At 35.0% G+C, this 24,473-nt stretch overlaps 1 pseudogene; it reads right to left on the bottom strand.

Moving 5' to 3' along the window:
- Positions 1 to 21,052: 21,052 nt before the first annotated feature.
- Positions 21,053 to 24,473, bottom strand: part of LOC131279723 (secretory carrier-associated membrane protein 2 pseudogene) — a 29,582-nt pseudogene continuing 26,161 nt past the window's right edge.

Raw genomic sequence — 24,473 nt, 5'->3', positions numbered from 1 at the left:
GGGTTTGGAGTGTAGGTGAACACTTCTGGGACACCAGAGAATTTTTATGGGCCTTATTTTTTTGTGACACTATGAACATATAATTATATAATTAGACATATTACTTTTATTTAGCATTTTAATTTATGACAATAAAGCTCAAAAATAAATGTATAAGTAAGTTTAATAAATAAATATATTTCCTTTTAACTAATATGTACTTTTAGTGAGATGAGTAAATACTTCCATGTCAAGATATACCTTTCAGAGAAGATAGTCTTTTTAGTTATAAATTATAGTTGGAGGATTTTAGAAATTTTTTGAGAGGTGAAAGAAAGAGTACTTAGCAAACTGTGGTAAAGGTAGAATTTCAGATATGGCAGAGTAACTTCTTGCAGAGTCTCTAAGGAAAATTAGAAAAAAATTTTATATAAAAATCTATTTAAGGAATGGATAGAGCTACCAACAGTTTCAGGTCTGAAAGGGCCAGGAACCTGGTGAAAAAGGTGAGAAGGGAACACGATTGAGGTAACTCTTACATTCCCCTTAGTGAGTCTTTCCTTTCCTAAGCAGCACTAGGACAAAAGGATATGAGGACCTCCACAAAGTGGCTAGGTGTCTAAGCCAAGATTTTTGTCATTTTCAGTGTCTACAGAGTCAGGACTTTTAGTTCAAATTCAAGACTTATAATAAGACTTGACGGAATAAAATTCCAAAAGAATTGTGTCATTTTCCCCTTCAAGACAGTTGCTTAATTTTATATTGGTTTAGGGACCAAGAATCTAATAAGCAGGTTAAAAAGTTTCAGCTAAAGATCTGGGCAGCTGAGCAAAGTGACATTTTCACAGGAGAAGAAGAAAAATATTTGAATGACTGAGACTAACAAAGTAGAGCAACTCTAGCAAATATCACTTATTTCCAGTTAGGACAACTGAAGGAATTGGATCAAATCTCACAATAAATATGAAATCTAGCTCTGGACAAGCACAATCCCATTCTGGACAAAGTTGGTCTGTCCCATATCTAAGATGTCCCAGAAAGCAAAAGGAAATACTGCCTGGTGTTAGATAATATTGGACAAATCAACATCCTTATAATTTTTCAAAAACAATGCTCAATATTTGATCCATTTTTTAGCATAGGAGATAGGATCAAAAGGCATAAAATTAAGAGGATAAACAGATAATAGAAATCCAAAGGTGAATCAGGCATAAAGTTATCTGATAAGGACTTTAAATTAACTTAAGAGTAAAATGTTTAACAAAATTGTTGACAAAATAGAGATTCTCACCATGTAACTAGAATATATAAATAATAATCAAATGGAAATTTTAGAATTGAAAAACACAGTAATTGAAATTAAGAACTCAATAGATGTTTAAACTATATATTAGAAAGCTAAAGAGAGGATTAGTGAACTAGAAAAAAGAACATTAGAAAATATAAGGACTAAAGAACAAAGAGAAAGGAAAAAAGGGTCTATATAATATGAAGAGATTCATGGGACATCATAAAAAAATGATTTAATGTCTATGATTACATTTTCAAAATAAGAATAAAGATGTAAAAGCAATATATGAAGAAATAATGGTTAAGAATTTTCCAAAACTGGTGGCGGACTTAGCCCAGTGGTTAGGGTGTCTGTCTACCACATGGGAGGTCTGCAGTTCAAACCTGGGGCCTCTTTGACCCGTGTGCAGCTGGCCCATGCACAGTGCTGATGCACACAAGGAGTGTTGTGCCACGCAGGGGTGTCCTCCGCGTAGGGGAGCCCCATGTGCAAGGAATGCACCCCGTAATGAGAGCGGCCCAGCATGAAAGAAAATGCAGCCTGCCCAGGAATGGTACCACACACATGGAGAGCTGACACAAGATGACGCAACAAAAAGAAACACAGATTCCCGTGCAGCTGACAACAACAGAAGCGGACAAAGAAGAAATAGCAAATAGACACAGAAAACAGACAACCGGGGTGGGGGTGGGGGAGGGGGAGGGGAGAGAAATAAATTAATTAATTAATTTTTTAAAAAAGAATTTTCCAAAACTGACCAAAACATGTCAACCTACATAATCCAGAAGATCAGCAAACATCAAACAGGATCTGAGATGGGAGTGGGGAATATGCAAGGTACATGAGAGTACATTTTTTTAAAAAAGAAATAAAAATAGTTGTAAAAGTATCCATATAAAGAAAATATAAATTATTTTTAAAGGATAAACATTCCATCAGAAACTATGGAAAGCAGAAGGTAATGAAATGGTGTTCTTAAAATTCTGAAAGAAAATATGTGGCAATCTGGAATTCTCTATCCAGCACAAATAGCCTTCAAAATGAAGGTGAAACGAAGTTTCTTCAAACTAACAAAAACTGAGAGAACACATCAACAACAAACACATACTAACATACATTTTAAAGGGAGTTCATTAGACTCAGAAAAAATTATACCAAAGGGAAGCAATGAAGAACAACAGGCAGATAATTATATTAAATTTAAAGGAACATAATTGATGAAATGACTAAAATCTCTTGTGGAGTTAAAACTGTATCTAGAATCAGGATGAAGACATGGCTCAAGCAGTTGGGCACCTCCTACCACATGGGAGATCCCAGGTTCAGTTCCCAGTTTCTTAAAGAAGATGAGCAAGGTAGCAAGCTGGTGTGATGAGCTGATGTATCAAGCAGAAACAACGAAGAGATACAATGAGGAAAAGACAATGAGAGACACAACAAACAGGAAGCGGAGGTGACTCAAGTGATTGGTGCCCCTCTCCCACATGGAAGATCCCAGGTTCGGTTCCCAGTGCCTCCCAAAAGGAAGTTGAGCACACAATGAACAGAAACAGAAAGCAGACAGCAAGAACAAACAATGGGGGTGGGGGTGGGGAAAACAAATAAATAATAAAGTCTTTGAAAAAAAATGAATATAGAATAGAAAATAATGACTAAAATAGCATAAAAGGTGAAGCAGGGATTTTCAATGAAATGGTTTCCAAATCTTTCCCTTATAAAGAAAGTGCTGAATATTAATATATAATAAAGATCATGGATCAAGTTAATTGGCCATTTCTCCCCATCATAACAAATTATGCAATAGAAGCAAAAGTGCAATGTATGAAACTGAACTGAAAATTAGAGACAAATGACAATTTTTTCAACACAAATTAAATTTACTGGTGAATTTGCTACTCCAAAACATAGATGTTCTAGATCGGCTCTCTCCAATAGAAATAAAATAAGAGGCACAAAATAAATTTACATATTTAATGACCACCTTAAATAAGTAAAAAGAAATAGATGAAAATAATGTTGAAAATACATTTTATTTAACCCAATACACACAAAATATTATCAGTTCAAGATGTAATATAAACTTTTATTCATTTGAGTTATTTTACACTTCTGTCACATTTTGTCACATTAAGTCTTGAAAATCTTGTGTGCATTGTAGTCATATAGCACGTCTCAATTTGAGCTAACCATATTTCATGTGTTCAATAGTCACATAGGGCTAATGACTACCATATTGGACAGCAGAGGTCTAGACTCTAGCAAAAATAAGCTCTGGTGGCATCTATATGAATTTTACCTTCAGTTTTGTTTAGTAGTTTAATATTTTATCATATATGGAACAGTATTTTGTTACTTTAATAAATAATTTTATCTTTAGAATTCAGTCACCTTGTAATTAATATAATCTACTTAGGTTCTTGAAATAAAATATAAATTTACAGTGTGGTTACTGAAATGAAAAGGAATCTTTGACTGGTATATAATAACAATAATGCAATACAATTGTTTAAGTCCAGGCCCATCTTTCCATAAAGTATCAATGTCTAAACCACCACCACAATCATTATTACACACTCAGTGTTTAACCCAGAGTTCATATCTATTAACTATTTATATGAGAACTTGTATTCTTATAACAAACTTGCTTTATTGTACAATTTGGTCAAAAAGCCTAAATGTTCAAATGAATTTAATTCAGCAATAACTGACCAAAGTATAACATTATTCTTTAGATTTCATTCTACTAAAAATAAAGGCTCATTAAAGGAATATTTGTAACATGCACCTGACTAAGGTAACTGTTCTACCTCAGTATTAAATGCAAAAAAAAGGAAACAATAAATATAGAAAGATAATGTATTGGCTATTATTAACTAGATTAGTACTTCTTTCTAGAAGCATGCAGATTGTCCTCTGCTATAATCTGTCAATTACTCTTTGGGGTCATAAACTTTACCTATTCCTAGAGCACAGATGGAACTATATTGCTCTAAAGATAGACAAAAATATTATCTGGGCCAGGCATTTTGTGTGATAATTTATGGATTGCAAAAACGAAGCAGCCTTATGATCAGTGAAGACAGGCACACTCACCATTCAGAAGATTATCCTTTCCTTCCTGTTGTTTATGTTTGACTTTTTGTTCTTTAGTAGGAGTGTTTTTTCTCTTAATCAGTAAAGAATTTGGTAGAGTCACATTAAAGGTTTTCTTCAGAACAGAATGTCTTAAAAATGGACTAAGCTGTGGAGATTCAAACAAAAGAATAGCATATTTTAAGTATATAAATCATAAATCTTGAAAAATTGTTTTACATAAATTAATGAGCTCATTAATAAAAATAACTTACCAACACCATTCATTAAAATCTTAACATATCTCAATTCCTCGGGTTAATATCTATGTATTTTAAAGTGTAAAAATGTTAGAACTTATGAGCGTGACTAAAGCATGTTTAATATTTTGCCAAAAGTCTTACATATTTGAGAGAGAGCAAAATCGCTGGTGAAATCTTAAATTTTTTAAGAACTATATGAAAGTCACATATATTAATATCAAAATATCTTTATTCTTAAAATAAATTTTGCTTCCAATGAAGGCAGATATTGATTTTCCAGATGTGCCGTCTCTCAACATTCATCCTTTCAACCGATATTTATAAATATGTATCATCTGCCTAAAACCATAGTTACCACTGGGAACACAGCAGTAACAAGATAGAGTATATTTACATTTGTTATTCAAATATCAAGGAAAACATTGGAAAAGACAAAAAATTGAAATAACTCTGAAAATTAAAGAAAATTATGTCTGATTTTTAAATACTATGAGAAATGTCTACAAAATCCCTAACAAATGAAAATTTGTGAAAAACAAAATTAATGGAATATTCATTCAACCAATGTTTTATGTGTAAAGCAGCTTGATTCTGGCATATATAATCAATACACTAATATCAATTTTACATATTATTATCTTGTATGATATCTCAAAACTAAATATTTGCATTAAATTATTTTTAAAATAACTTATTCTTGTAGTTAGAAATGTGGGGAGCATAGCTGAGGAGTTAGTCCTCAGTACAGCAATCTGAGAAGAAAACACTGAAAGTTACATTAGAAGTAGATTACCCTTCAGTATAAAATTAGAAGGAAGATTATTCCCATGACCAGGGAGACACATGTTTTGTCAATTAGAAGATAACCATTTTGCATCAATGTCTCTTAAAATCATGGGCAAAACAAAAACATTATTTACACAATTCCAATGAATATAAAGAAGCCTATAGGAAAAGTACATTACTTTGAAAATACAGAGTAGGAGAAATTCTCTAATTTCTACTATGTGAACAGGTAAAATTTCAGGAAAAATACAATAAAATTAGAAGTGAACAATAAATTTCAGAAGGGAAAAAACCTTGACCATTCAAAAATCTAAAAAGCACTTTTTATGTAATTATTTAAAGAAAAGTATAAATATAAATACAACCATTTAGAAAAAAATAAAAGTCTGATGAATAAACATGCATAGAATTATCCTCAAAGCTGTGGTCATAATCCAATATGTTTCATGATTTAAAAAAGAAAAACTTTTTTGGGGAGTTGGAGTTGTCCTAAATGATATTGCAGGGACAGACACTGGACATTATATATTCTGCCATAACCCACTGAATGGCCTGGGAGAGAGTGTAAACTACAACATAAACCATTATCCATGTGGTGCAGCAGTGCTCCAGAATGTATTCACCAAATTCAATGAATGTGCCACAATGATGAAAGAGGTTGTTGATGTGGGAGGAGTGGGGTGGGGTGGAGTGTGGGATATGTGGAAACCTCTTATATTTTTTAATGTAACATATTTTTGTGATCTACGTACCTTAAAAAAAGACAATTTAATAAAATAAAAATAAAAATAAAAAAAGGAAAACTTAGGAACTTCCATTCATCCTCCCTTCCTTTCATTCATTCCATGAGTGACTATCAAGTGCCTCCTACATACCAGGCATTGAAATAAGGTCTAATGATAAAGGTACAGGCAGAAAAGATAAAATTCCAGGTTTGTGGGTCTACCAACAATAATCAGATAACTATAAAATAAGTGTAAAATCAACCAGTGATAAAAGGTTCCCAGAGACAAACAGGGAGATTTGACCTACTCCAGTAGATCAGAAGTTTCACTGAGGAAGTGACAATTGAACTGAAGGAAGGATAGGACTTTTCTAGGCAATGTTGGTGGGAGAGAACACCCCAAGTTCAGAGACAAGCAGGCCTAAGCAGAAAGTCTGCAGCACATCAGAGTAAATGAAAAAAGACCAGTGTGCCTGAAGAGGTATTGAGCAAGGGAGGCATTATAATGGATGGTTCTGTTGAGGTATTAGGCTATGTTAAGGAATTAGGCTATGTTAAGGATTTTAGTCTTTATGATAAAAGTAATGAGAGGCCATTGAAGTGTTTTAAACAGATGGAGAGAGATGACTTCCCAATTTGCTTTTTGTATTGTTTTGTTACTCAAAACTCAAACATTGAGTATCATATGTATGATTATCTAACAATTGAAATTGTTGTGTACCACCCATTTCAATAGGTATTATTTTATATATTTATTTTAAACAAGAATTATTAAGCAAGAGTTTTTTTCAGATTATTCAGATTATAATTACCTTCCTAAGGCAAGGAAGACTATAGTTTGAAGCACCGAGTGAAAATGCGGGCTAGAGATTAAAATTTCAAGTCATCTGGAAATAGACTACTGAGATATTATAGAATAAATAGAGGGCCTAGAGCCAAGTCTTAAGAAATTCCCAAATTCATGGCCATATATAGGGAAGGAGCCTATGAAAGACATTAGATAGAGCAGGTGGAGAGGAAGAAGAAATGCCAGAGTGGTATATCGGGGAATGCAAGAGAAGAGAGTGTATCAGGTGGGTTTCAAGATTTCAGCACTATGAGAAATCAAGTCAGAAGAGGATTGAAAAATGTCCATTAGATTGAGAGTCAGGTTGGACATTAAGTAATTTAGTTGAGGTAAGCTATAGTGAATATGATCCAGAAGGAGAAGAAGTAGAGCAAGACTAGGAAATAGAAAGAGAAAAGTGGCCAGAGGGAAATCTAAAGTCTGGGAATATGTATTTAAGTATGTTTTTACTTTGATAATGGAAGATTTTAGAAATTATTTATAAGACAATGAGAATCATTCTATAATTGAGAGTATAACTGATAGTGAAATGTTCCAGAAAATATAGAAGGGGATAAAATCTATAGCATAAGATATTTGGAGGTATTAGCATTAGATAGAAGAAGGGAATGGTCTTCTATTTAACTATTTGGAAGGATAGGATAAATCCAGATGTATATAAATTTGTGAATTAAATAAAATGAAATTGAGGAAATCATCTGATTTCTTCTTTGTTTTTCTCTGTCATTGTCATCAAATGTTTCTCCTACTCAAATTCCCATTGAAATTACCAAAAGAATATAAAACTGGGGAAAATCTTGTATTAATATTGTAATATTGGGATGGGAGACATTGACTGAAAATTTCAAAGGATTACTGCCAGATATAATAAGGATAGCAATGGAGTGAAGTGAGTCTGAGAACGCTAAGTTAGGCTTCCTATCTCCCATATACAACATTTTTCCAAGAAAAAATAATAACTTAAAGAAGTAAATGCAAGTTTGCCACTCTACATTTAGAAATAAGGTTTCACTAGGAATGAAACAGTGCAGTCAATATGATATTTAGAGACTCCAAGTTTCAATGCTGTCATCACATGCAGTGCAAAGATAGAAGAGAACATGGTCAACTTTGTTTCTGACATAGGCAACCACGCCATGCAGAGGTTCTAACTGGGCACTGGTGAAGTGGAAGTGGAGTAGAGGTGTCAGGCTTTATTTGTAGCAAGGGAAATAAATGAAATTCTTCCTGTGGACTACCCACTCTGCCAGTTCTCTACATACCCTTCCCCAAAGCCTCCTAGATCTGAAAGGATCTGAAATTGAAAGTCTATCTGAGAAAGATTTAGAGATGTAGGGATATATCAGATACTAAAAATATCATAAATCCATAATACTTAAAATAATGTGGCTCAAGTCCAAAAATATGTGGTAAATTAAATGGAAAAGTATTAATAGTTTTCTAGGCATAAAATAAATATAGGTATCTGGCATATGATAAAATTGGTATTTCAAGTAAACAAGAAAAGAATGTTATTCAAAGGTTGGTATTGAAACAATCAACTATGGATTTGTTATAAAAACCAAAAATACTATATATTGTAACTTCACATTATGGGCCCAGGCAAATTTAAATGTTAAATGTTTTTTAAAAAAGAACATTAAGATAAATAGAGGAGTGGATGTAGTTTAGTGGTTGAGTGCCTGTTTCTCATTTATGAGATTCCCTAGTCAATCTCCTGTACCATTTGAAAAAATAAAATAAAATAAATGGCTAAATATCACTAATGCTGCAAAAATTTGCAGAATGAAAACAATAAGCAAGTATGTGAAGATAGAAAAGGATTTGGAAAAAACTAAAAATCTGGCACAAATTAAACATGGCATTGTGAACTATAGGGTATATAAAATATGGGGTAATATTAACATGAAACTAGAGAGGAACAAAATTTAATGGTTTAAGTAACCATGATAAAGACAAGGCAATGACCAAAGAACTAAATTTTAACCATTATTCACTCTTGGGGGGAAAAGTAAAGTGATACAGATGATGAAATATAATCATACGTTCTTAACTACACAAAAACATCTAATTAACAATTTGTTTCCTCTTAAATCAAATGCAAGTGAGAGAAGTAAAAAGAATACCAGTCTTGCTGTAGATATAAAAACAGTTATTTTGTATTCAAAGCAGTTTCCATCTGAAGTTAGAATAAATGTGTGATGTCTCAAGTATATTTGATCTGCATGGAAACCATATCAGACGAGCCTTAAGACTACCAAGAGTATCTGTAACTACTTATCTGCAGCAGTCATCTAATGTCCACTTAGACTTTTTATATTCTGTGTTCTATGGCTTGCAAAATGGATTTAAAATTAATCTGAGCTAAAGAACAAATTATATATGCCAGTGAACTGAAATTATGATGAATGTGTTTGAAACATGAATTACAATTGAGGTAAAATCAATACAAATGTTAAAAGCTATGTATTTTCTGTCTTGAACTCATAATAAAATAAAAACTTAAATAATATATTCTAATTTTCCATTGTCTATTGTATTCACAGAAATTATAAATAATGTATTTATTCAATATGTAAAGTTAAAACACATTGCCTAAATATTTTAGTCACAGCAGGTTATTAGGGTATTTTAATTCATATGTTTGGTGTGATAGCAGCTGTATTTAGTTTCCTTGAGGTAATGTTTTTTCAAGGCTCTGTGAGAAATTTTTTCAAATGTATTACGTTGTTCCTTCTCAGGGAAGGATGAAAGGACAATGACCTACTAACTTTGGCAGTACTGATAAGAAGCACACATACAGAGCAGAGAATAAAAAACGACCAAAATTTCACTTAACAAAGAGCTTCAAAAAGATCACTGTCCCAAGACTGACTGAGCAACTGTTCTAGATTAAAGGAGATAAATGAAACATGACAATTAAATGCAATTTAATTGGATGTAGGTTATTAGTACAATTAGAAAAAGTAGAATAAGAGCTATATTATAGAAAATAATATTGTAACAATATACAATTTCCTGACTTTGATAACTGCTTTGTGGTTATGTAAGAGAATATCTTTGTTGTAAATAGATACTTCCTGAAGTATTTAAAGTTGAACAATGGTGCTATCTGCAGATTCAAATGGTGTAAAAATAATAATAATAATGCATAAGTGTGGTATACATATGTTTGTGTGATTTAACTATTGTGAATTAAATATAGTAATTGTAGAAAGAAATCCTACTTTATTCTCTTCTATCAACCCCACCACCACTGCCACCATCACCACAGCTGCCTGCAATATCTTTACCCTATATTCTACTTCTTTTTATAATGGGTAAGGACTTCCCTGATTACCCCATTTAAGATTTCAACATTGTTTCCCAAACCCAATATTGTAACTGCTTTATTTTTTCTACTTATTACTAACTTGCATAGTATATATTTAATTTTGTATTTTGGTTTATTTCTTACCTAGCTAAATAGAAGTCATTTTGTTTTGTTTTGTTTTGTTTGTTTCTACAGTACTTAAAACTATGCCTGACACAGAGCCCTTGAGAATATTTTTAAATTCAGTTTTCCATTTCTCAAAAATTCTCAGCTAATACAATTTTGAGTATCTCTTAGCTGTTATTCTCTTTATTACCATTTTTTGGCACAACTATTAGATATACATTTGACTTTTAAAAACTAATCTTCATGTATTATTTAAGTCAATGTTTCTTAAAGTATAAAATAAACAGAGAAAACTGCACAAATAATAGGATGATTATTCAAAAAGTGAACACTGCTGTGTAGACAACACCCAGGTCAAGAAAGCAAACATCACCAGCCCTCCAGAAAGCTGCTATGTACCCCACACCATCATTGCTCCTCAGGTCCACTCCATAGCTTGCAAGAAACACAAGCATCCTGACTTCTAACACAATTCTTACATAACTTTTCCCTGATTTTGAACTTGACATAAATGGAATCATATAGAGCATATCCTTTTTATCTGACTTACTTCACTCAACATTATGCTCATGAGATTGGTCCATATGATTCAGTATAGAATGAATTCTTAACTCTATTTTACATTCCATATTATTAATATACCACAACTTATTTTATACTTTCTACCTATGATGACTATTTGTGGGTTGCTTCCAAATTTTAGCTACTATAAATGATTCTGCTATCCATCATTAAATATGTCTTTTGGCACACAAATGTACACACTTCTTCCTTTTCCCCCCTTGGGACCTTAGCCCATTATATAAGGATTATATTCTTGAACTAACAAAAGCATATGTGCAATATTAGATTTTATGGCAATAATACTTTCTTTTTTCCTTCTGTATTTCCTAAGACTATATTTCTTACCTAACTTTGGATCATGCAACCAGTTAGGCATTTTATTAGCTATTGAATTAGTATTTTTAATCCTCATTTTACAGATGAGAAACTAGAACAGAGAGAAATTATGTAAGTTGTCCTTTGTGGTACAGCCAAAAAGTGGAGCCAGTACCAAACGTAGGCATCTTGTCTTTATTCTGTGCTCTACCTTACCATTTGGTATTCAAAATGTATTGCTTTTTGTTATGCAGTACATAATATTGGTGTTTTTTTAATCATTCATGCAGCATTCTTTGTATGTGATTTTTTTATTAGCAAAGTCGTGAATTTAAAAACAGTCATGCATAAAATACAAGATTATCATACATCGCACCACCACTAATACTTAGCATTGGTATGGAATGTTTGTTACTATTAATGTTAATGATAGCACTTTTTTAATAATTGCATTAGTTTTTAACAGTAGTTACCTTTGTTAAAATTTATGAAATATTTTTAAAAAATTCTATTATATCATTCATTATTAACATTAGGTGTATTTTTCTTTGTACCACCTATTATTACCACATTGTATTAGTGTTAAATATTTGTTATAACTCACAAAAGAACATTCTTATACTTGTACTATTAACTAGAGTCCATTGTCCACAATAGATGTGTTTACAGTCATACATTTTATCCTTTAATTATTATTCTAATAATACATACATCCTAAAGTTACTTCTTTTAACCTCATTCACCTATACAGTTAAATGCTGTTGATTACATTCACAAACATTTGCTACCATCACCACCTTTAACATTAGACTAAATAAAAATTCTGTACAAATATCAAGTCCCCATTCTCTATTTCCAATCTATCTCATGGAAACCTATATTCAGGTTCTATTAGTTTGCTTATTTTAATCAGTTCATAATAGTGAAGTTGTGCAATATTTGTCCATTTGTGTCTAACTTATTTCACTCAACATACTGTCTTCATGGTTCATTCTTGCTGTCATATGCATCAGGACTTCATTGTTTTTATAGCTGAATAATATTCCATTATATGACTGTATCACATTTTGTTTAGCCAATCAGTGATTGATGGACACTTGAATTGCTTCCATCTTTTGGCCATAGTTAATAATGCTGCTTTGGAACATTGGTAAATAAATCTACTTGAGCCCCTGCTATCAGTTTTCTTGGGTATATGCCTAGAAGCGTAAATGATGGATCATATGGGAATTCTATACTTGGTTTCCTGAGGAACCGCCAAACTGTCTTCAATAGCAGCTGCTATATTTTACATTCCCACCAGAAAAGAATGAGTGTTCCTATTTCTTCACATCCTCTCCAACAATTGTATTTTTTAAAAAGTAACCATTTTATTAGGTATGGAATGATACCTTATTGTGGTTTTGATTTGTGTTTCCTTAATGCTAGTGATTTTGAACATCTTTTCATGTGCTTTCTGGTCATTTGTATTTCCTCTTTGGAGAAAGATGTTTTCAAGTCTTTTGCCCACTTTTTAATTGGATCATTTGTCTTTTTATGGTAGAGTTGTAGATTATCTGTATTCTAGATAATAAACCCTCATCAGATATGTGACTTCCAAATATGTTCTCCTATTGAGTAGGTTGCCTTCACACTTTTTTGATGAAGTACTTTGATGCACAAAAGTGTTTAACTTTGAGGAGGTCCCATTTATCTATTTTTCTTTCATTGCTTGTTCTTTGGGTATAAAGTCTAAGAAACCATTGCCTCCCACAAGATCTTGAAGATGCTACCTTACATTTTCTTTAGAGTTTTTATACTTCTCATTCTTATATCTAGGTCTTTCATCTATTCTGAGTTAATTTTTGTAAATAGTATAAGATAGGGTCCTCTTTCATTCATTTGGATATGGATATCCAGTTCTCCCGATACCATTTGTTGAAGAGTCACTTCTTTCCCCGTTGTGTGAACTTGGCAGCCTTGTCAAAATTCAATTAGCCATAAATGGGAGGGTCTATTTCTGAACTTTCACTTCAATTTCTTTGGTTATTATATCTAACATGTGCCAGTACCATACTGTTTTGACTATTGTAGCTTTGTAATATGCTTTAAAAGTTAGTAAGTGGAGTCCTCCAGCTTCATTCTTCTTCATTCTTTTTTTTTTTTTTTCAGGATGTTTTGGCTACTTGGGGTCCATTTCTCTTCCAAATAAATTTGACGATTGACTTCTCCATTTCTGCAAATTAGGCTTTTGGAATTTTGATTGGGATTGCATTGAATCTGTAAATCAGTTTGAGCAGAACTGACATTGTAACAATACTTAGTCTTCCAATCCATGAACACAGAATATCCCAATGTTTTGTATTTTTCTGTGCACAAGTCCTTTACATCTTGGTTGAATTTATTCCTAGATATTTGATTCTTTTAGTTAGTATTGTAAGTGGAATATTTTCTTTATTTCTTCCTCACATTGCTTATTACTAGTGTTTAAATACATTACCTATTTTTTGTTTTGATTTCAATCCCACCATGTTACTGGACTTGTTTATTAGCTCTAGTAGCTTTGTTGTACATTTTGGGGGAATTTGTATATATCGGATCATGTCATCTGCAAATAGTGATACATTTATTTCTTCCTTTCCAAATTGGATGCCTTTTATTCATTTTTCTTGCCTAACTTCCATGGTTAGAACTTCTAGCAAAAGGTTGAATAATAGTGATGACAGTGGGCATCCAAGTATTGTTCCAGATCTTAGAAGGAAACCTTTCAGTCTTTCACCATTGAGTATGATGTTAACTGAGGGTTATTCATATAGACCCTTTATCATGTTGAGGAAGTTTCATTCTATTCCTTTTTTTTTTTCTTCTAAGTGTTTTTATCAAGAAAAATTGCTGGACTTCCGCAAATGCCTTTTCTGCAACAATTGAGTTGATAATGTCATTTTAGCCCTTTTAGTTGTTAATGTGCTATACCACATTATTTTCTTGTGTATAATCACTCATGTATACATAATATACAACCCACCTGATTATGGTGTAAAATTCTTTTAATGTGTAATTGGATGCAATTTGCAAGTATTTTTACACCTATATTCATAAAAGAAATTGATCTGTCATTTTCTTTTCTGGTACCTTCTTTATTTGGCTTTAGTAAGCTGATGTTGGCTTCATAGTCTGAGTTAAGTACTATTCCTCCTGTTCAATTTTTTTTTTTTGGAAGAGTTTGAGCAGGATTGGTGTTAATTCTTTTTTGAATGATTGATAGAATTCACCTGTGAAGCCATCTGTTCCTGGGCTTTTCTTTGCTGGGAGATTATTGATGACTGATTCAGTCTCTTTACTGGTAATTGGTCTGTTGAAATCATCTATTTCTTCTAGAATCAGTATAATCTGTCTATTGATGGCAGTGGTGTATTGAAGTCTCCAACTATTACTGTAGATGTGTCTATTTGTCCCTTTAGTTTGCCAGTGTTTGCCTCTCATATTTTGGGGTCCCCTGGTTAGTTGATTAAATATTTTTGATTGCCATTTTTTCTTGGTAGATTGTCCCATTTATTAATAAGCAGTGTCCTTCTTTGTCTCTAACAAGAATTTTGCATTTAAAGTCTATTTTTGTCTGATTTTAGAATAGCTAACCCAGCTCTTATTTAGTTACTGTTTGCATGAAATATCTTGTTTTCACCTTTCCGCTATCAGCCTATTTGTGTCTTTGGGTCTAAGGTGAGTTCTTGTAACTAGGATACAGTTGGATCATATATTTTTATACATTCTGCCAATCTGTGTCTTTTGATTGGGGGAGTTTAATCAATTAACATTAATGTTATCACTGTAAAGGCATTATTTCAGCCATTTTATTCCTTGGTTTTTATATGGCATATGATTTGTCTCTCTTTTTATCCTTTTAGTTACTTTACTGATAATCTTCATTTCATCACACTACTCCAAACCCTCTCTCTCCTGTCTTTTTCTTTCAGTGAGCAGAACTCCTTTTAGTATTTCCTGTAGGGAAGGTCTCATGTTGACAAACTCTCTCAGTTTCCATTTATCTTTGAATATTTAAACTCTCCCTCATTATTGAAGCACAGTTTTGCTGTGAAATTTGGGGTTGTCAGTTTTTGTCTTTCAGTACCTTAAATATATCATCCTACTGCCTTCTTGTCTCTATGGTTTCTGGTAAGAATATTGCACTTCGTCTTATTGTGAATCTCTTGCATGTGCTGAATTGCTCTTTTCTCCCTGCTTTTAGAATTTTTTTATCTTTGGCATTTGACATTCTCATTAGTATTTATCTTGGTGTAGGTCTATTAGGATTTATTCTGTTTGGAGTACATAGGGCTTTTTGGACACACCTATTTTTGTATTTCATAAGGCTTTGGAAATTTTCATCCATTATTTCCTCAAATATTCTTTCTGCCCCCATTCCTTTCACTTCTCCATCTTAAACACACATGATGCATGTTTGTGTGCTTTGTGCTGTCATTCAAATCTCTGAAACCTGCTCTTGTTCTTCCCTTTCTCTTTTCTATCTGTTCTTCTATATGTAAGATTTCAATTGTCCTGTGTTCAAGGTTGCTGATTCTTTATTCTGCCTGTTCAGATCTGTTACTGTATGTCTCTAGTGTATTTTTAATCTCTTCTACTGTACCTTTCACCCCTAAAATTTCTGCTATGTTTCTCTCTATAATTTCAAATTCTTTTCTATGCTCACCTGGTGTCTTAATATTCTTTATCTCTTTAGCCATATTGCCCTTCATCTCCTTGAATTGATGTAGGAGATTTGTTTGAACATCTTTGATTAGTTCCAAATTTTGTGTCTTCTCTGAAGTTCTATTTTGTTCTTGACTGGGTCATATATCTTAGTTTCTTAGTATGGTTTGTAATTTTTTTCTGATATCTAAGCATCTGGTTATCCTGATGAATTTACACATAAGGTCAGTTTCTCATTCTTGCCTAGGGTTTTTTTTTTAATTGGTTTTGTGTTAAGTATCTTCTTTGACACTAGGTTCAACTTATCCTAGACCTTTAGAATAGCCCATGTTTGTCTGGTCAGATTTGTTCAGCTCTTTTTCATCCAATTCTTGCCCTGGATATATGGTACAGTTTTTAAGATTGTACTCTTTTTTTTTTCAGTTGTTTCACTCCCAGGAGAATGCTTTCTTTCCTCTGTTCCTTCTCTGGGAACCTTTATCTGTTTTGTTTTGTTTTGTTTTTGTTTTGCCAACTTTCTTACACTCCTTTTGTTTTTTTCCTCCTTCTGATTTTGCCTGGAGGGCAGTCTCAGGGCAGAGGGTCACCCCAGAGAGGACTCTCCCCAGTTAGTCTTTCCTAGTCAAAACAAGGTCAGGGACCAATGAAAGGGTCAAAGGACAGCTCCAAGGAGTTCTGGGGAGGGGACCAGGTAGGATGCCATAAGCCACTTTGGCAGTTTCCCAAATCTGCCCTTTCCTGGTCTGCTCAGCAGATGCTGTCCTTCAGTTGACTGTTCCTTGCAGCTCTGAGAAGGCACTGCATCTTTAAATTTCCACTGCCTCTGTCCCTCTCTGGGGTGGGGTTGGAAAAAATGGCTGTAACTGCCTTTGTCTGGGGTGGGTTGAAACAGTTGTTCAATCAGTACCCAGCAATCTGAATGTGCTAATCAAAGCCAGGATCAGTGAGCATCTGTACCTACTCCTCTTCTTGGAGAAGAGGATTTTTATGCCATTTTCTGTCTCCACCAAGCTGGCCAGGGACTGGACCCCAAGGTCCAGTATCATGAGTGTGGGGAATGGGTGCTGGCAGTCACTTCAGGGAAAGAGCTACTAATTGTTCTTTACCATAGTTTATCAGTCTCTTCCTATTATTCTTCCTTGGATGTTATACGGTGTTCCTCTGGTCTTGGGAGACCCAGAACAGTTGCTTCAGTTTCATCTGTTTAATAATTGTTTTAGTGGATGGATAAGATCTGGAGTTCCCCACTCTACCCTCTTTCCTGAAAGCACTATCCTACATTTTTGTTTGTTATATACCTAGGAGCATAATCTTTGGTCTGTAAGTACATTTAGGTTTGCAAAATCTACCAAATAATTTCCCAAAGTAAATGAGTGTCTCATTTTCTCCAAATATTTCCAACAATTGGTACCACTTTTTGATTTTTTTAAAGCCATGCTAATGGGAGTAGGAGCATAGCACTATTGTTTTCACTTATCACTTATGATAAATTTGAATGGTTTATCATATGTTTATTGACCATTTGGATATACTCTTTTTTTCCATATTCTATTGAGTTATCTGCCTTTGTAAAGTATTTTATTTGTAGATTACCTATATTATACATGATTTCCAGATACATGTATTGTAATTTTCACCTTGCCTTTTTATACTTTCAATAACATCTTTTAATCAATAGTTCTTAATTTTAATGTTATACAAGTGATTTTTTTTTCTTTTTCTTTTTTTTTTTTTTTGCTGTATTTTTTCATGTGTCCTGACAAGGAAACATTTGACTAACTCAAACTCATGAAGATATTTTCCTATTTCTTTTTTTCTAGAATCTTTACTGTTTTAACTTTTCACTCTTAGATCTACAATACACCTGGGATCGGTATATTATCTGGTTTAAAATATCAGGCAATATTATTTTTCCCATATGGATAGCCATTTGAATGACCATCATTTATTGAAAAGACCACCTTTTCCCACTGTAATGCATTATCATAAAATATCTAGGTTTCTACTGCTAAAATAGTGTTCTGGTGCTGGCTTGATCTCTGCCTCTGCCATGTGGTGCTAATTCTCGTATGCTTTGGCTTCCATTTCTGGCTTCATTTTCCATGTCCAGTTTCTTTTGTTTATGAGATTAAGGACCACCCTCATTCAGTTTGTCTACACCTTAACCAATAATAACATCTTCAAAGGTTACGACTTGAACATATTTTTTGTGGGAGACATGATTCAATACCCAACACCTCTTAGTTTGCTAAGAGGTTTTACAATGAATGGGTATGAATTTTATCAAATATTTTTCTTAATCTATTGAGATGATCACATAATTTTTCAGATTTGCCTGTTAATGTGATAATTTACATTTTTTTCATACTTTACTCTTGTCTTTGCTTTTCTGGAATAGTCTCCATGTTTACAAGCAGTCTTTCATATTTTCTCATCTCTTTAACTCTTTGAATTGCATTCTGATTACTCACATTTACCTATTAAGTGTTTAATTATTTCCTCAGTATGTCTTACCACTACAACTTTAAGTGAATTTATATATATACAATTGCATATAAATTGCAAATTTTATTAGGCCCTTTAAAAAGTAAACATGCTCTTTTATAATAGTTTTAGATTTACAGAAAATTCACTAAAATAAAACATAGTTCCCATATACCTCACAACCAGTTTCCCTTATTGTTAACATCTCACATTAGTATGATGTGTCACAATTTGAGTCAATACTCATAGATAATTATTAACTAAAACTCTTATTTTATTCAGATATTGATGGTTTTTACAAGTACTTCTGTTCCAGGATCCTGCCAGAATAAAAGAATACTTTGAGAAGTCATGTCTATCTGTGGTTTGATAGCTTATTCATTTTTATCACAGTATTCCATTATATGGGTATTCCACAGTTCTTTTTTTCTATTAATTCATTTAAGAACAACTTGGTTCTTTCCAGTCTTTGCTGGTTTGTATCAAACTGCTATAAATATATGTGGCAGGATTTTGTGTGGACATATTGTTTACTTATTTATTTACTTGTCTTTTGTCTTTTATAGTCAGGGTTTTTTCTTTTCTTTGATTTTTGTTTTTTTTATTATTTAGGAGGCTCCAGGGATTGAACCTAGGACCTTGTACATGGGAAGCATGTACAATCACTGACCTATATCTGCTCCCCTAGCCATGACTTTTATTTTATTTTATTTTATTTTATTTTATTTTATTTTATTTTATTTTATCATCTGAAAATGTCATTTTTATTTAAGCACAAAAATTGTGACAAACATATACACTTGTACATGGGTGGGGGGGGAGATAGCAGAAAGGAGTTTACAAGGACCTGGCCTCTGCCATCATTCAGTGGCTCTGGGGCTGTGGGGGCTGGCTGCCTGAGGGCAGCATTAGGGTGGGCCCCAGAGCCCATGGGCAGGCTGGCCAGTTTTTGAGAAATTCTCTCAGTCTACACACTACTCCGGCAGCCTCTGGAGGACAGGGTGCAGGTTCTGACTGTGGACTCCTGGATGCCCATCACAGTGACACACCTCCTGGGGAATCCCCAGGACAAGCATAAGGTGGCCTAGCCTCTACCAGGGACATGGGGGGAACCCTGGGGATTAGCCTCAGGTTCAAAGATGGCTCATCGGTCCAGCCTGAGGAATGAAGTTCTGGACTGCTTGCCCTTGTCCCCCACCCCAAGGGCCACAGAAGCTGGATATTACTGATGGTGAGAGATGCAGGTGGGGGATTCAAATCTAAGGCTAAGGCAAATGGCAGATGTCCCTCATGAAGAGAGGAATAAAAACAAACAGGGTCGGGAAACGGACTTGGCCCAGTGGTTAGGGCGTCCATCTACCACATGGGAGGTCCGCGGTTCAAACCCCGGGCCTCCTTGACCCGTGTGGAGCTGGCCCATGTGCAGTGCTGATGCGCTCAAGGAGTGCCATGCCACACAGGGGTGTCCCCCGAGTAGGGGAGCCCCACGTGCAAGGAGAGCAGCCAAGCGCTAAAGAAAGTGCAGCCTGCCCAGGAATGGCGCCGCCCACACTTTCCGTGCCGCTGACCACAACAGAAGCGGACAAAGAAACAAGATGCAGCAAATAGACACAGAGAACAGACAACGGGGGGGGGGGGGGGGGGGGGGAGGAAATTAAATAAAATAAAATAAATCTTAAAAAAAAAATGGTTAACATCAAAAATTTAAAAACAAACAAACAAAAAAAAAACAACAAAAAAAACAAACAGGGTCAAACTAACCATACTAGGACAGTCAGATCCCACCCTCCTAGAAAACTACCAAAGACCTGGGCAAGACAACTTGGGGTCAGTGTCTCCTCTATCTTTCCCCTTTCCACCCCCCAAATCTCAACCAATATCACTGCACATTCAGGAAGTCACTAAGCAGGAAGGGCCCCAGAAGGCTCCATAGGGCACAAGGTGCTGCCTACACCAGGAGGTGCAGGGGGCCTGTGGGGTATGAATCTGTTTGTGAAAAGAACCTGGGGTGGCCAGGCTAGAGGCTCTGGCAGCCCAGAGACCAGCCCAGATAGCCTGGGGAGCAGAGCTGCCACCCACCCAGACTGCAGCTCCTCTAAAGTGGAGCGCTTGGGAGGCTGCGCCAGCCTGGGCAGGAAGGGCAGGACTGCAGAGGCCACAGGCTGGGTCTGTGGAGTCAGATTCACGTCAGGCCTATTTGGGGAGGAGTGGAGTCCCCGGACCCTTGTGGAACTAAAGCTCCAGGTGGGGTTGGCCCAGCTGGCCAGTGGACCCAAGTGTGTGTTAGGGGTGGGGTGGGGAGAATATCAATCAGTCCTAGGGTTTCCAGAGAGAGAAAATAATCCTACCAAACCATCACCAGAGAAAGAAAGACAGTTTTGAGTTTTTTTCTTTTCTCATATGTAAAAAAAGAGTCCCTGGCCCTCCCTCCCCTCCCTTGGGTGGAAGCGGAAGCTGGCTTATGGGGAAAGTAGTAGAGCCACAGGAAGACCCTCCTCGGTTCTGCACTGGGCAAAACCACCAAATAAGGCACCCGGGGAAAGTGCAGCCCAGAAGGCAGGTGAGAGAAGAGGTGGGGGCAGAGCGGAGAGTGTGGGGAGGGCTAATTCCCCTGGAAGGTTCCATGGGCAGCAGAAGAGGCAGTGCTGCGGTAGGTCCTGTTGCTGAAGCTGCCCTGGGAAAACTCCTCCTGGGCCTGCTGGCAGCTGGCTCCTGTCCAGCGCTACAGGGAGAGCACGCACAGAGGGTAAAGAAGCCAGCCCCACCATCATGATGATCCACACGGCCAAGTCCTTCAGTGCAGACCGGGCTACAATCCAACCACTGTCCCCGAGGCCAGGGATGCCCACCAATTGGATGATGTAGATTCCTATTTGACAAAAAAATACAAAGAAGGACACAAAGAAGCTGAAAGAGTTGTCAGACCTAAAGGCCTTATAGGTAGGTCGCTACGAACAAATGAAAGCACACGAGGTGAGGATCAGCAACCACAGGATCAAGAGGCCAAAGTCCACTCCCGTGGCACTGGCCCTTGAGAACCAGGCCAGGCAGGCAAGCAGGTTAAGAAACAGAGTCTCTGAATGCAACATCCACAGGTAGCAGAGCATCTTGCATGTCCGCTGGTAGTCCGCAGGGATCTCCATGGAGAAATCCTGGTAGGAGCAGAGTTTGATGGCAGGGGCGGCCAGTTGTTCTCTCTCACGTGTTCTGCAACTCCTGCTCCTTGCATTCCAGCTCGGCAGCCTTCCTGTCCAGTTCTTCCTGCTGCCGGAGCAGACCGGCCTGGGCAGCAGGGGTCACGGCCTGAGGGTTGGCTGGGCTGGTTCCACTGAGGGCTGAGAACTGCTGGCTGTGAGGGCCCGGGGAACTGCGAGACGGGAACCGCGGTGGCTGCATTTGTCTCTGAGAAGGGGTTGAATTCAGCCAAGCCACCCTGAGGTGCATTGGTCAGCTGGGTCACTAAGGGGTCCTGAGAAGGTTTTACGCCCACTGGGTCGACGAAGGGCTTGATGTCAAAGACCGACGTGGCAGATCTCAGTTACTATATCTCTTTAGATGTACCTGTTTCTCTTCAGATTTCTGGGTGGTGTTTTTTTCTCTGATCTCAGTTTTCTGATGGTTTCAAGAAAAATCACTGATTATTGGTTTGTCCAGAATTTTCTTGTAAGGACAGAGTGACACCTTCCAAGCTCTTTACAGTTTAGAGTTAAACCAGAAGTCTATTTGGTTATTTAAAAACCTGTCTGTTTCTTGTGCATGTGTGTGCTTTACAGACTTCATTCTGTTTCCCATTACATCACGTATTTTTTCATATTATTCATATGTATTCTATAGTCTCTTATCAGATTGTTTTATTATATAATATTCCTGGGCTAATTCTCTTCCTGTTTGCATATTTTTGCTCTCACTCATAATGGTTTGTGATCTTTTACTGTTAGCTCATTTTCAACGGTTAGAGTAGTTTTATATTTGCTTTTATTAGATTTTAGGAGTTTTTAATGATTTTATATCTATTATCTACCAAAAAGAAATAAAAAGTGGACCACACCTATAATTTATGCAGGACTAAAGCTTGGCTTTCTTCTGTTAAATGGAAGCCATACCTAGCCTCCAGTTCCAAAGTCCTAGATCCTATATCTGGAAATGGGAACTTTTGTAGTTAAAAAGGTTTTCTGAGTATGTATTTTATAGAAATTGGGACTCATCTGCAGCAGTTTAGTTTATAAATATCCAGATATTCCTTAATCATTGTTCTATGTCATCCTAATAGAATTTGCTATTGCTGTGATATTTGTTTTTGTGTGACCTAGTAATGATTACAGTCACTATATGTATAACGTATTTCCCTGAGTATTCAAACTCTTCAAAAACATATTTTATGGCTGCATAATATGCCATTGTGTAGTTGTTACAGCACACTTTACTTCAACATTTATTTAATATAGGTAATCTAAGCTGTTTTTAGCTTTTCAGTCTTTAGATAGATGATTAAACATAGAATTACTGAGTCAAAGGGAAACAGATTTTGAATTATTTAAGAGGCCTGATTCATACTGCTATCTTTTTCACCTTTTACTACTTGCTATTGTGTATTTTTAGCAAAATTTTTGTTAACTTGGTTGATATACAGAGTCATCTAGTTCTTTTAATGACATGCTATTGATAATAATGGAAATAATTTTATATTTCTTTTAACTCAGTGGAATTAAAAGCATGCTGTCTTAAGCTATTCTGTCTAGTTTTAGATCTAAACACTGTTTCTTAATAGCTTTGTGATTGAAGCAAGGTGCTCAGTTTCCTTTTCCACTAATGGAAATGAGAAATTCTTAGAGAAGAGGTGTGGCACAGAGTAAGTGATCCATCAGCATGTAAGTTATCTGTAGAATTTGCTAGAATTTTTCTATTTCTTTCTGGGGATTTTAATCATATTTTTTATTTTTCATACAAAAGTTTTTACTTTTTAGATTGGATAAATCTATCATATTTTCCTTTTATGGGGTCCTTCCATTGCATTTAAGGTTATATTGTTCACACTCTCCTAGAGTTTAATAAAATTACCCTTAAAGAATATGAACAATATAATAAAAAGTTAGAATTAAAAATGAACCAAGAGTATAAAATTAATGAATGAAATAGGAAATTGGTGATCCTTTTTCATATTCTTTCAGAAGACTAGATCATATAATATTCAATGTCATAAATCATCCATGCAAGTGTGAAATAGGATTACCTATAAGTTGAGAAACAATTATATAGTTTGGTAGAGATATTTTCAAAAGACTTTTGGCACCCATACTAGTATAGTCGGAACTTACAAATGTGTGAAGAAAAAAATAGTTAACATTTTAGTGACATTTTTTAAAAGTTCACAACATTCAAAGGAAATACTGTAGCTGGGAAATGGGAAATGACTAAGTTATCTCCAGTATCTGAAAAAGGTCAGGAGAATTGCATAGCCACTGAAATTAACCCTGTCTACCAGAGAAGCTTTAACCAGAGAGTGCTTTAACATTTTTACAGATGGAAGATATAAGTCTGAGTCACTGAATATATTCAAACTCTTCCAAAATGAACATTTTTGGTTTTTATGGCATCTATAAAAACCAATTTTCCTATTTCTTTTTTACTTAAACTGGTTAAATTAGATCATTAAAGGACACTAATTTTAAATTGGAGAAAAATAATATAAACTCCTTTTTGTTTATTACCGTACTCTTCTTCCTTATTTATGTTTAAAGAAAAATCCAAAGGTATCTTTGTTCAATATTAATGGCAAAAGTAAAACAGAATCACCAGGTGATGAGTTACCAAAAGCAATTCTCAACTTTAAAATAAATAATGCTCAATGAGTTCAAGAATTCATTTTACATTCATACAGCATTCAAATTGTATGAAACACAATATATATTAATAATAAAGTGATTAAAAAACCTATTAAAAGGAGTCCAGTCTATTAACAGAGTATACTAAAAATGGAATTGGGAAAAAAATGTGAATGTAGGCAAATAAGTTAAAAAAACTTA

This window comes from Dasypus novemcinctus, chromosome 1 (genome assembly GCF_030445035.2).
Source record: "Dasypus novemcinctus isolate mDasNov1 chromosome 1, mDasNov1.1.hap2, whole genome shotgun sequence".
NCBI classification, from domain to species: Eukaryota; Metazoa; Chordata; class Mammalia; order Cingulata; family Dasypodidae; genus Dasypus; species Dasypus novemcinctus.
Note: the sequence above shows the minus strand (reverse complement) of the source record. Positions and strands in the feature narration are given on the sequence as shown.